This window comes from Numenius arquata, chromosome 4, assembly GCF_964106895.1.
Source record: "Numenius arquata chromosome 4, bNumArq3.hap1.1, whole genome shotgun sequence".
NCBI lineage: Eukaryota > Metazoa > Chordata > Aves > Charadriiformes > Scolopacidae > Numenius > Numenius arquata.
This window is the reverse complement of record NC_133579.1, coordinates 55,332,459-55,345,242: the sequence shown is the minus strand read 5'-3', so window position 1 is coordinate 55,345,242 and position 12,784 is coordinate 55,332,459.

Genomic DNA, 12,784 nt, shown 5'->3' with positions numbered 1-12,784 from the left:
CTCAGAAGCTTGGTCGCTCTCCTTTTGCATCTTAATCTTAACACAGTTACTCAGTTCTGACCCTCAACATTCATTCTTTCCTCTGAAGTTACCGACTGTGCTTCTTATCTGCATGTGTCAAATATTCAGCCTCCATTACTGGAGTAGGTGTTATTCATAAACAGTGTTGTTAACTCTGCTGATGAGGTTAAACTATCTTCAAGAGGTCCTTGAAACTGGAGGAAAGGAATAAATGAAATAACTGAAGGATGTATATGGTTCAGGTAAGCCATTTTTGTCTATAACCCAAAGCAGAGTCAATTATCCAATTATATTAAATGCTTTTGAGGCTGATAGATGACCTTGTGAAAATATAAAATATTCATCTTTATTTAAAAAAAAAAAAAGACAAAAGATAAAAATCTCTTTTTCATGACCTATCTTTGAATTTATTTTTAAATATTGGGAATGGACTTGAAATTTTTGTTGAAGGAGAGGAAGGAAAGAGGACTTTCTGTGCTTTATCAGACAGTGCAAGAAAAAAATTTGCTTTCCAGAAGCTTCTTACAAGTCATTTTGGTCTCCATGAAGTTAATTCAGATCCAAGATTGAGGAACTAAAGGAAGTTATGGAATCAGGCAGAAGACCCACTGTGGTGTAAAGCTGCAGATCATTCCAGGCTGCTCTGTGCCTGGATCTTCTTTTGAAGCAGATCTTTTGATGCAGATTCTCTGTTCCCATCTGCTGAGTCCAAGCTAGGGATAAATGATTTCAGATTTCTAGCCATTTTATCTCTCTTTGGAGGCCTGATATTTTTACTTATGTCTCCATTTTATCCTCAGGTCAACAGTGAATAAACCATATCTTCAGTTTGCCAAACCCTAAAAACATAACCCAGTCCCTTTCACTTCTCTCCATTCTTGCATTCATGATGGGAAACTTCTCATAAACCGTTGCGTTGAATACTGGTATAGCTAAGTAAATTTGGATATTTTATGCATATAAATGTTTTCCCTTACATAGCATGACTGCAAACCATTTCTTGACAGAATGATAATTTTTAGTTTGTATGGCCTGTCATTTCCCGCCCTATTACTACTACAAAAATTCCAAACCAAAATTAGTGTAGTCAAATACCCACTCTATCTGCAAACTAGTTAAGCAGCTGTCTTTGGAAGAAAAATGGATTTTTAATGGAAAGTATTAATTTCTTTTTTTAATTGAATACATTAAACTTAAAAAAAAAATCAATAATCCAGTAATCCTTTTGGGATTATCTCTTTCATTCTTCTATGTACACTGAGGCTTTTGTCCAATATTTATCTCCTATAGTTTATCATGACACAGAGAGAAGATAGGTAAAAATTATTCTTACAGTGCAAAATGGAAAGCACAATGGGAAACCCAAACAAAAGAGGAAGCGAAAGGGAAAACTAAGTACCCAGTCAGAATTCCTATGAAGTACCACAAAATAATTTCCCAAACAGGATTTTTTTACTTTTAGCCAAAGTGTAAGGACACTACTTTTCGATTTCTGGATAATCATCTTTCACTTCCAAGCTTTTACTGGAAGAAAAATAGAGAAGTCATTTTACTCCGAATGAAATATGAAAAGCAATTAAGGAAGGCGACAAAGTACTCACTCGTACTCTTCTGACTCTTGGTGTCTTGAGCTATATGCTCTTACCTGGAAACCTGGCACAATAACATCAATGGTGAGATCTGCTTTTGCATAGTAGACAATAGGTACGTATGAATTTCCCTTATAATTTAAGTCATGGTCCTTCATTGTTTGGCCTTTGTTTCTTTAGTTTCTGTAAAGTAAATGTTCATACTCATATTCTGTAGATATAAGTACAGATTTATCATATGAATTATCTACATCTTAGACAAATGTAACATTTCTTATGACACAAGGGTGTTCTGCTTTATCTATGCTGTAAGTCCAAACTATATCTATGGACAGATTATTGGTTGCAAAGATTTCTTACTGGGATCTACAATAGTGCAAGCTGGTCCAGACGGTGAGCTGTATTTAGAACATGAATCCAGTAACAGAAGGGTAAACAGCCATTTGTGTTTTTTTAATAGCTTAAATTCCAGGGCTTGTCTTGCAAAGAGAACCCAATGATCAAATATTTCCTGACCTCCACTCTATGCAAAGGTGAAAACAAATCTGAAACCATAGCCAAAACCCTTAAGTTTATTCATAACTAAACTACTTACAGACTGCTCATTAAACGCAGCCATTACTTATTAGGTTGTGATCCCTGGCTTCTAGGTTGCAGAGTATGTTTTACCTTCCACCCCCTCGTTTTAATTAAACTTAAGAAAAAGAGCATAATTTTGTTTAATGTGCCTAAAGGTAACTGAGAGCATTTCTGAGGCTTGTCAGCACTGAGAAACGTGCACAGTTTTGTCAACTACTGACCACTAGTGTGTACAAGAAAACCAGCTCCCCCTGTAAACCACAACCTTCTATCCCAATAGTGTCTTAAGATCCTCTATAAGCAAAGCAGCCTTAAACTCAGCCATGGATGTTTTCACACAAAGTCTTACTGGCTGTACCTACAGAGCACACAGGAACAGCCTCAAAGACCAGCTTGAATTTATATTTGCTGCCTGTCCATTTAATTCATCCGCTCTACTCTTCGTGAATGCCTTTTTGTGTAATCTGCACCTTGGAGCATGTACTAGCAGATGATAAGTAAAGGGGCTCTGATCTCTGCTGTCAGATCTAAGCCACCCTACCTGGCCTTGCAAAGAGGGGCAATCAGAAGAGGTCTGGATCCTTCCCACCAGGACCATGATAGATTATCTGCTAGCAGAGCAGATGGGATTTGTAGGCGGCCTCAATCAAGCTGAATCCTGGCAGCCTGCAGAGGAGAAACAGAGCTAAGATACATGCTGGATCGTGAGCACAATCCGAGGTTTGCCTTGTCAGAGAACACAATAGTGATTAACCTCAGTGGCGTCTCACCTACAAGGAGCAAGACCACAGCTGGTAACAGACAGCATATGGAATGAATGCTGGTACAACATATTGGAGCTGTATAGCTAGGAAGGTTCTCTGGTTAGGGACTTGAACACTGATTCATTACTCTAAGGAAGAAATGTGTATATAAATAATATTACCTGGCTTGACTATAGCAGGCATGAACTAATTACCTGTACCTAAACACACAGCGGAAGAGTAAGTAGAAAATTTGAAAAATGTGGGATCAATGTAAATCAAGACAGTTTTTGACTTTCACTTCAGAGAGAAAAATATTTTGCTGCAATAATCAAGATGGTTCACTCTCTCTCCAAGCAAAAGTGTTGTTCATCCCTATCCACCCTTGAAAAGGAAAAAAATAAATAAAAAGTTCAACTCAACATCCAAGTGTTAAGTACATGCTAGTGTGGGACTGAATTTACCAGCTGGGACAAAACTCTTCTTCCAAGAGTACACATAAAAAATAAAATAAACCTAAAGGTGAATGCTTATGGGAAATGCCATTAGTGAAATAAATACTTTGTCATCTTGTAGTGTGTAAATTGGTAGTGCTGAGCTTGACAGATAGCTATGAAGTTAACTTTGTACACTACAACAAAATATGATGGTTTAAATCATCTTCTATGTCTTATACATTAAACCAGAAGAGTATAATGGTCTTTGCAGATAAATAGAATAGTTTTTATTGAGATTAAAGCAGAAGTGAAAAAACAGTTTTCTTTACTAAGGGCAAATGGGAGGGTTTCCATCGTCACAGCGTTTTATATGGGTGAATAGACTTTAAAGAAGAAAGCTTGGCGATACAAAGAGTAATCAGAGTATAATTTTACTATAAAAAAATTGCAATCCCAAAATTCTTTTATTCTTGAGCTTTCTTTTTGTGACTACCTGTACTCAATTTTTTAATATAGGTTAAACCCTGCACTTTTACTAATACCTATTTTCTGATTAGTAATTATTTAAGTGACTTCTACTGTCTAAGAATTCAGGGAGCATTAGGGTACCACAGGTTGCTGAATTTAATTCCATATCTAGAGGATGTATTAATGATGGAAAGGAGAGAAAGAACATGAACATTAGATCAGTAGTAACTTATGAAAGGGTGTTTTTTTCTAATCAGTTTGACAGATGCCTCACAAGAGCCTTGGTGTAGCCCAGTCTTTTCATTCCATATGACAAAGAGCTCAGAGTTGTGTTTCTCACACTTCCAGTTCAGGTTTTCAGTTTGGTCCTTTTTTGAGTGTGCAGTATATTGAAGCAACCAAAACTGAGTAGGCAAGGGGTTTTTCTGCTCGCTTGTTTGTTTGTAAAATGATTGCCAAAATATTTAAAACAATCATGCAACCACAGGATGGTTCCCACTCAAAAGCAGGTCATAGCTACTCATAAGGGTTTTTTTAGTGAAATGCTGATATGGTGAACTATCATTTCTACTTTTTTCTTCATTAATTTAATATTTACAGGTTCTAAAAACTAAATTGAGTTCTACAAGGAATAAATCATATAAATCATCATTTGGAAATTTTTTGTGGTTTGGGTTTTTTGGTTTTGTTTGTTTGTGTGGGGTTTTTTTGGTTTTTGTTTTGGTTTTTTTTTTTTAGTTTTGCTTATGGAATGAAGATATGCAAACATTTTCTCAGAGCTTACAGAGGAAGTGAATGAATCCCAATAGAAGCTAATGAGATACAAAAAAATTACAATATATTATTTAGGTGGTGTTTTTCATCTTTAAAATAATTACAGGTCTTAATTAACTAAACTGAAAAACATACAATTATACGCCATTGTTTTTGTTTATCCCCATCATTTTTGACAACTAGGAAAATATATAGGAAAGCAATTTTTATGTTGAGTGGTGGAGTGTGTCCATGTCAGAGATGAATTTAGAAAACTGGTATTATTTTATTTATTCAGGAGCCTTGATGCCATTAGAAAGACATTATCTGGTGTTAACAAAGTTGAAAATGTTCTAGAATAAGAAAATGTATACCTTTTTACTCTTAGGATGTTTCATATGTCTTCTACACATGGAATATTGCACTCGTAACAGTGTATTCTCTGGTGCATTAAGTAGTTTGCTATTTGCAAGTAATTTTCAATTCCTCTGTTCCAGGGAGTGGTACAGATAGAACAGATAAAAACTAAATGTTTCATTTTGCTTGTTTTGTTATTTTGTCTCTGTGCTTTTTTCCCCACTGCACTTCTTGTTCAACTCCTCCCACAAATACCAAATCACAAGAGATACTTTTTTATTTGGTTATTTGGTTGTTTAGTCATTATTTATTTTAGCTAAATGTGTTCCTTCATATTGTGCACTAGCTAGAGCTAATGTTATTGTTTTATGCATATATGTATGCTATCCTTCTACTAGCTACTTCTTTGGCTTCATTATGAAAGATCAAAAGCAAAATTTTATATGCAAGCAATGTGGTACAGAAGCATGCTTATCACACCTCAAGATCATGTCTACCTACTAAAATAGAAGAAGACTCCTGTATGCTAGATCTACTACTTTAACCTGTTCACACATCACCTTCCAGAGAACAAAGTAAAAACTGTTTCCTTAATTCTAAAAATTCACTTTTTTTTCCCTACTCTTCATGAGTAATGAACTGACATTTTAGCAGAACAATCCATCACAATCCCAAAAATACAGTCCTGAGTGCTAACAGTGTAGAGCCTATTGAAGTTGATTGCGTATTTCCATACACATGGCTTGCATTTGTCCATAATAAACTTCATCTCCAGTTCTATCACCCAGGCTGTGCAACTGGCCTTCACCTTTACCAGCCTGTAGTACCTGTTAGTACCAATAAGCTTTGTCATCTGACTATCTCTTTGATATTGAGCAAGCAGCCTCCAGGACATACTCCTGTAGTTTCCACTTAAAAAATAAACAAATAAATAAATAAAAAATCATTTATTTCAGTGCTTTGTTTCTTATCTTTTAATAAGTTATTTATCCATGTGGAGACTTGCTGTCTTATCTCATGGCAGCTTAGTTTCTTTAAGAGCCTTTGCTGAGGAATCGTGTTGATTGCCTTTGGAAATCAAAGGATGTCATATCAACCTTTGCACACAGACTCATTGCTTCCTTCAAAGAACTCCCATTGATTCGTGAGTTCTGACTCTAAAGAAGCCAGTAGTTCTGTTTTTTACACTAATTCTTAACAGTCTTTCCAGAAGAAACAAAGGTGAACATCACTGGTTTGCATAACTACAGGTAGAAGCTGCCTGGGTTTGCCCTAGAATGCTTTCAAAAATTGGTGGCATATTTACTATCTTCAAGAGATTGGAAACCGCAATCAGTAACTCACCTGTCACCATTTAAGTTCCTTTAGGTCTGCTAGGTGAGTATTTGCTGGCCCTCATTTACTAATATTAAAGAGACAGGTAGAATCAATTACCTGTACATATTTCCTAGGCTCATTCACAGATTGATAGTAGATGCAACTGGTAAAGGTTTAGAGGATGATTATATACCATTCAGCATGGTTTCTGGAAACATTTGAAAAATGAAACTCATATTGACTTTAATTGTTTTTGCAAGGTTGATTTATAAAAGTAACTGTTTGGTATAATAGGCTTCTATGGGGCATTTGACTTAATCCCGCATGGCAGGCTGAATGAAATTAGCATCATACAGTATCAGTGGAAACCTTATTAATCATTTTAAAAGCAGTTTAATATTAGGTCTCAATGATAATTTTAATAAGAAACAAGGATAGTGTTAATAGAGTTCCACAGGAATCTATTCTTGGCCTCATGTTGTTTTTATCTACAGTTTAAGGAAAAATTTGTAGAACTATACTAAATTTTTAATACTGGCAAAAGTGAGCTGAAACGCCTAGGAAGAAAATCCAACTCCTGTAGGTAACGTTGGAAGACAGCATCACACAGCATCAATGAAAAGACTTTCAAAAACAATTGCTGGCTGATGTTATTACACTTCAGATTAAAGGGTGAATGCAATGCATAGATGCCCAAGTAGAGTAGTGTCAGATAAGAAAGAGGAGCTACTTTCTGTGGAAAAGTCTGCGACAAAACTGGCATTGATTAAATTATTTCAGGTTTGACATCAATCATAAAAAAGGGGGCTGAATATCTGGAATTTAGAAAAAAATGGCAGCAGAGGAACTTTATAGAGAAAATTTGCCTTCTAGTGAAAAACTTGGAGAATTCTAATTCATGAGTTTACCCACGAGAAGATAGCAAGAGGTGTTTTTATCTTAGCCTTGAAGTACCAACTCAGGGAACACATTGCTGAAAGTAGATGACTCTTTAATTTGGATGGAGGAAAAAAATGTAATGAAGCACAATAGCTGGAGGCTGAACACAGTCAGACTAGAAAAAAAAGTACACATTTTTAACAGGTCAAATAATTAACTGGTAAAAAATTGCTTACACAAATTATTAGATTTTTCACAATTTGAAGCTACTGGATCAAGATCAAATGTCTTTTTGTAACTCAGAAGCTACGAACATCAGACAATTTGTTCTGTCTTATGCTGAGATTGATATGGTCCATTTTGTCTTTAAAATTTATACGTTTCCTGATACATTGTGTACATGAAAAATAAATTGTACCATATGGAAACAGAGGTCTTTGAAGTCACATATTATACCATTTTAACAACTCTTTTCCATTTGTTTGCCATTTCTTTTTCTATTTTTGTACCAGAAAAATATTAAAATGAAGTCAGTATATTTCACTGGAATATAATAAGGAAATAGGTAAAATATATATCCTGAATAAGTAGAACAATGTGTGTTAAAGTTCAGATAAAATGTTTAGCATTGGAAAAACCTTGTCTTATTCTCAGTGTTTGTCTTCTCTATAATTAATTCTGTTCATAATATGCTATTGCCAAAGGATCCAAACAGAGGCAGAGTCTCATTGTCCTAGGTCCCAGAAGAGTTTACAATTAACAACAGAACCCATAAAGAATATTAAACAAAAAATTCAGTGGCTGCTTTTTTGTTTGTCTACTATCTTAGTAGTGGTTAATGGTGCCTATGAGTCCTGCTTCAAAGAGTTTGTTGTGAAATAAGACAAAAATAGAAATACGAAGACTTTTAAATACACCATTTGTTATATGAATATGCCGGTCACCAGCGTAGAAATGGCAGATGTTGCCATTGTGCTTGTGATCTGATAATTTTTAAACTATGTTATCCTTTGGAGTTGGAATAAAAGACAACAGCTAGCGGAAAACAAGATCTCTTGAATCAAAAAGAGATCCTTCAGAAAAGCATAAACAAAGAGCCTTATGACATCTCACTGTTACATCAGTCTGTGCTACAGTTTGTATTTTCATGAGCTCCAAAGCTTATGGTGCTTTTTCTAGTTTTATTACTTGGAAAATTGATAAGTAAACAGCTGTAAGGCTTATACCGAAAAATGATAACTACTACTTTATATCTTTCTCTCTTTAATCTGATGTCTTTCCTCTGTCAGTTGTGCTACAGAATCTTTTCCTAAGTACAGTAAAAATATAATTTTGGGGTTTCACCAGAAGTCATGGCTTCTAACTGCTCTTAGGCGTTGCAATTACTTGCTGACACGTAGTTTAGTGCAGGACAAATGGAGATCCTGTAAAGCTCAGTACATTTGATGCCACACAGCATCCTTCATATGTTACATTCTAGCATAAGATGTTACTCAGCCAACAGATGTACTTAACCAGATACTGGCAAGTTTCTGAACGGCATAGATTTACTTCGGTGTTGATGATAAGGTATTCTATTTGCAGTTCTATTTACATCGGGGCAGATTTTATTCCACTGCACGCTTAAACATATATTCAGACTCTATTAAAGCTAAGCACTCAGATAAACAACAAACATAATGATTAAATACGACCTAACATATTCCAAATTCAACAGAAGTGAAATTAAATGACAGGACAAGTTGAGTGTTCAAGGTCTGTAGGATAGAGGAAGAACTGATAGGAATATGCAGATGAATGGTCAACACCTAAGGATTCAGTCTTTTTTTTTTCTGAAACTGAAGAAACAAAATTACCACTGATGTCTGAAGGGGGGGGGTGTTGTCCTATAGAGACTTTTTTTGTCAGCAGCTGGATAAGCATCCAAGTGAGAAAGTTGGAACAGATTGCAAAAACATGTCAAATACTTTTTCTTATTGTACGGGTTTTAGCTGAGATGGAATTAATTTCTTCATAGCAGCTCATACAGTGCTATGTTTTGGATTTGTGGCTAAAACAGTGTTGATAACATAGGGATGTTTGGCTATCAGTTTCTTAGGGAAGATTAATAACCGCTAAATTTGGATATGTAAATTTAGTTGTATTGTTGTAGCTAGTCATTGAAACTCCCTCAGTAACAAGCGAAGTATACGAAGATGATTTAAGTAGCCTACCTGTTTTAAAACTCTTGTAGATTATAGATGCGATAAGTCACTCCAGGAATGCCAGGCTAACTGCATTAGCTTGGAGACATCCTATAGATCTGGTTTAAATTAAACACCTGGCTTTCACATAACATGATGTAGGCAAGATAAATCCTGAACTTTATGCACTGTTTGAAAACCAATAATACTTCTCAGGTGTTCCTGCCCATGGCAGGGAGGTTGGAAATAGATGATCCCTTCTAACTCTAACCATTCTATGATTCTATGATTCTCTATATTGCAGGCTCAAAACAGTAAAACTAATGAAGATCCTGGTGTTCAAATATTATGCAAACTGAAGCCAGATAAATATTCAAATAAGAATTTGCACATAAAAAAAAATCTTTATCGACGCAGGCAATTTTCAGAGAGAAATATCTCTGTTGCTTTGCTTGGCCAGATCCAAGAAATAATTCAATATTAAATGAGAACTATATTCAGCATAACTTTCAAGATTTGGACTCCTGTTTCTGGATTTCTCTAACTAAAAATCTAGCCTTGCTAAAATTTAACTCAGGCATATGTTTGCACATGAACAATACAAAACTAAATAGGTATAAAAATGTGTGTTCTAATTTTTCTCTCACCCTGTTGGGTTAAGACTAGACAGTCAAAATTCCTTTGCAAGATGAGGTATAGCAAGTGCAAGCAACACGATTGGTGGAAATAATAATTTAAACAAAGTCTATAGTATTTTGAACAACTACGGAGTGAACACATTAAGAACAGTCAGAATGAGAGAAACTTTGAGTGATGAAAGTACTGAGATTGGCACTATATATTATGTCTGAAAATTACTAAAGAAAAGTTTAGAAGTTAACAAATGAACCCATTTTAAGGGAAAATGGAGTCTATCTATTTCCTTACAAATGTAGCAATTTAATGGTTTTATAGTGTGCTTGCATGTATGAGATAGAGGAGGAAAATGTGATCCTTTCAGGAGAGTAGGACTTGAAAGACAACACAGAGGTTTATACACTAGCTGCAGTTTACCCTCCAAGCAAATTTCTATAACTGTAAACAAAGAGTTCCACTTATCTAATTAGGAAGAAACAAATGCATGTAATAAAATCTTAATTAGTAAATGTAATACAATTTGGTTTTGATTAAAAATCTAACATCTAAATCAACATTTTGTATACTGGTAGGAGCTCTACGTCTTTCAGTTCTGGATAATACCATCAGTTTTATGTGGAAGAAGGGTGTCTTATATGGGTGCATCTTACCATTTCCTGTTTTTCTGACTTTTTGTTTGTATTTGTTAGGGAAACAAGTAGAAAATGAAGTCAGTCTAAAATTAGAGATTTGATTTTGAAAACTAATGCATATTATGCAAATTATTAGGAAATACTTAAGTAGAAATTTAATTTACTTTTCACACAGTGAAAACGGGCCTAATTCATGAGAAGCCTGCCAAGAAATTATTAGCTTTTATACCAAACCAGTGATTCTTATCTGACTGTCATCACAGAACTATCCAAAAGCATTATTCAACTGAAATGGTAGCAGTAGGAGTCTGTGTACAGTTCCAAGGAAGAAAAAAAAAACACCACACAGTAGCCAAAATATAGTGATAAGAGCCAGTCCTTTGCTTACCTCAAACTTACACCAAGCCCCCTGAAATCAGATGAGAAATTTATGTGAATAAGGACGTAGCTGTATCTTAAGAGGAGATTCTAGATTTCTTAAAAAATCCTGCAATGTATTCTGTAAAATATTGATTTGATATATAAGGATTAGGTTTTTTGGGGTTTTTTTCTCATTTCCTATGCAGAACAGAGGGGATTCAGATGTCTGGAAAACCTTCCAAACCTATGAAATGGGAATTTACTGTACTGCTTTCACATATACATCTCTGCAAGGACACTAATGATGGGGCCATGCTGTTACAGCTGCAACGCTCAGAGCTAGGGTAGCAGCTATAATCATTCTGTGGCAACACCTCCTTGGAAAACAGTGTTAAAAATGTAGAGCCCATAGATTATGTTTCCCTCTAGCAACTATGTCTGTCAGGAGAGAAGAGCAAGTGGCCAGGCCATAGCAGTAGAGGTCAGCAGTCCTCCTTTTGAAATCTGTAATCACACCTGCATGAATGGCAGTATTCCGTGTATAAGTATAAATGCTAGAGTAAATATTCTGTATAGAATTGATAGTTTAAAACATACATAATTTTTGAAAAGGGGAAAATTGTCCTCTAAGTGGTCTTTCCAATTATATAGTTTCAAAGAAAACTCTGATTTAAATCTGGTTCTCTATAAGAACATACTGTCTTGTGTCAGAGTACTGTCAACATTAAGATCTGGCATAAATCCTGACTGACATCTTTAAGATGTGCTCACGTATGGCAGCACAACCACATATAGTTACACTGTAGTAGACATATAGTATTCCAGTCACCTCACAGTAATTAATTTTCTATCACAGTTTTTGTTGCATACTCTGTTCCCTAAGGATACCTAATATGTCTACTCTAAGATTGTTATAACACATTCTGCTGCATAAACTTTCAAACAGCACAGCAGCAGAGAGCAGCTCCAAGATCTTGGTTAATAAAAGCACATGCCTTTGTTATATAAGAAAAGCAGTCTTCTAGCAGTGAGGAAGAAATGAAGAACTGAGCTGTTTGCCCTGTGAAGCAACAGCATAAAAAAATAAGTGTGCATACATTAAGATAGTGTTTGATACTATGCATGTTCAGCCCCTGTAGTGTTTTTGGCTGGCACAGAGTTAATTTTCTTCATAGCAGCTCTGAGGGCGCTAAATTTTGGGTCTGTGACCAAAATCGTGTCGATAACATATTGATGTTTTAGCTGTTGCTGAGCAGTGCTTATACAGCATCAAGGCTCTCACTCTGCCCCCCACAGTGAGTAGGTTCGGGACAGACAAGAGGCTGAGAGGGAACACAGCAGGACAGCTGACCCAAATTGACCAAAGGGGTAGTCCATCATAAGCAATAAAACCCGGGGGGGGTGGGGACTTTATTAGGAGATAGCAATGCTCAGTGGCTGGCTGGGCATCCATCAGCTGCTTGTGAGGGATTGCTTTTACATCACTTGGTTTTCTTTTGTTTTGTCTTTTTCCCTTTTACTTATTAACTGTCTTAATCTTGACTCCTGAGTTTTCTCACTTTTGCTCTTCCAATTTTCTCCCCTATCCCACTGCACGGGGAGTGAGTGAGCGGTTGTGTGGTCCTGAGGATTTTTATTATTATTATTATTAGAAATAATGGCCTGTAACAGTGCAAGTACTTTTTTAAAGATCACCAAGTAAGACAGAGAGGGAACATCAAAAGGATATAGGATTCATAAAACCTTTTTTGTCACTGCCTTTGTGGGGAAGGTGCATATGCACAGTCTCTACTACAAGATGAAACTGATCTCTGTTGAACTCTTTGAACA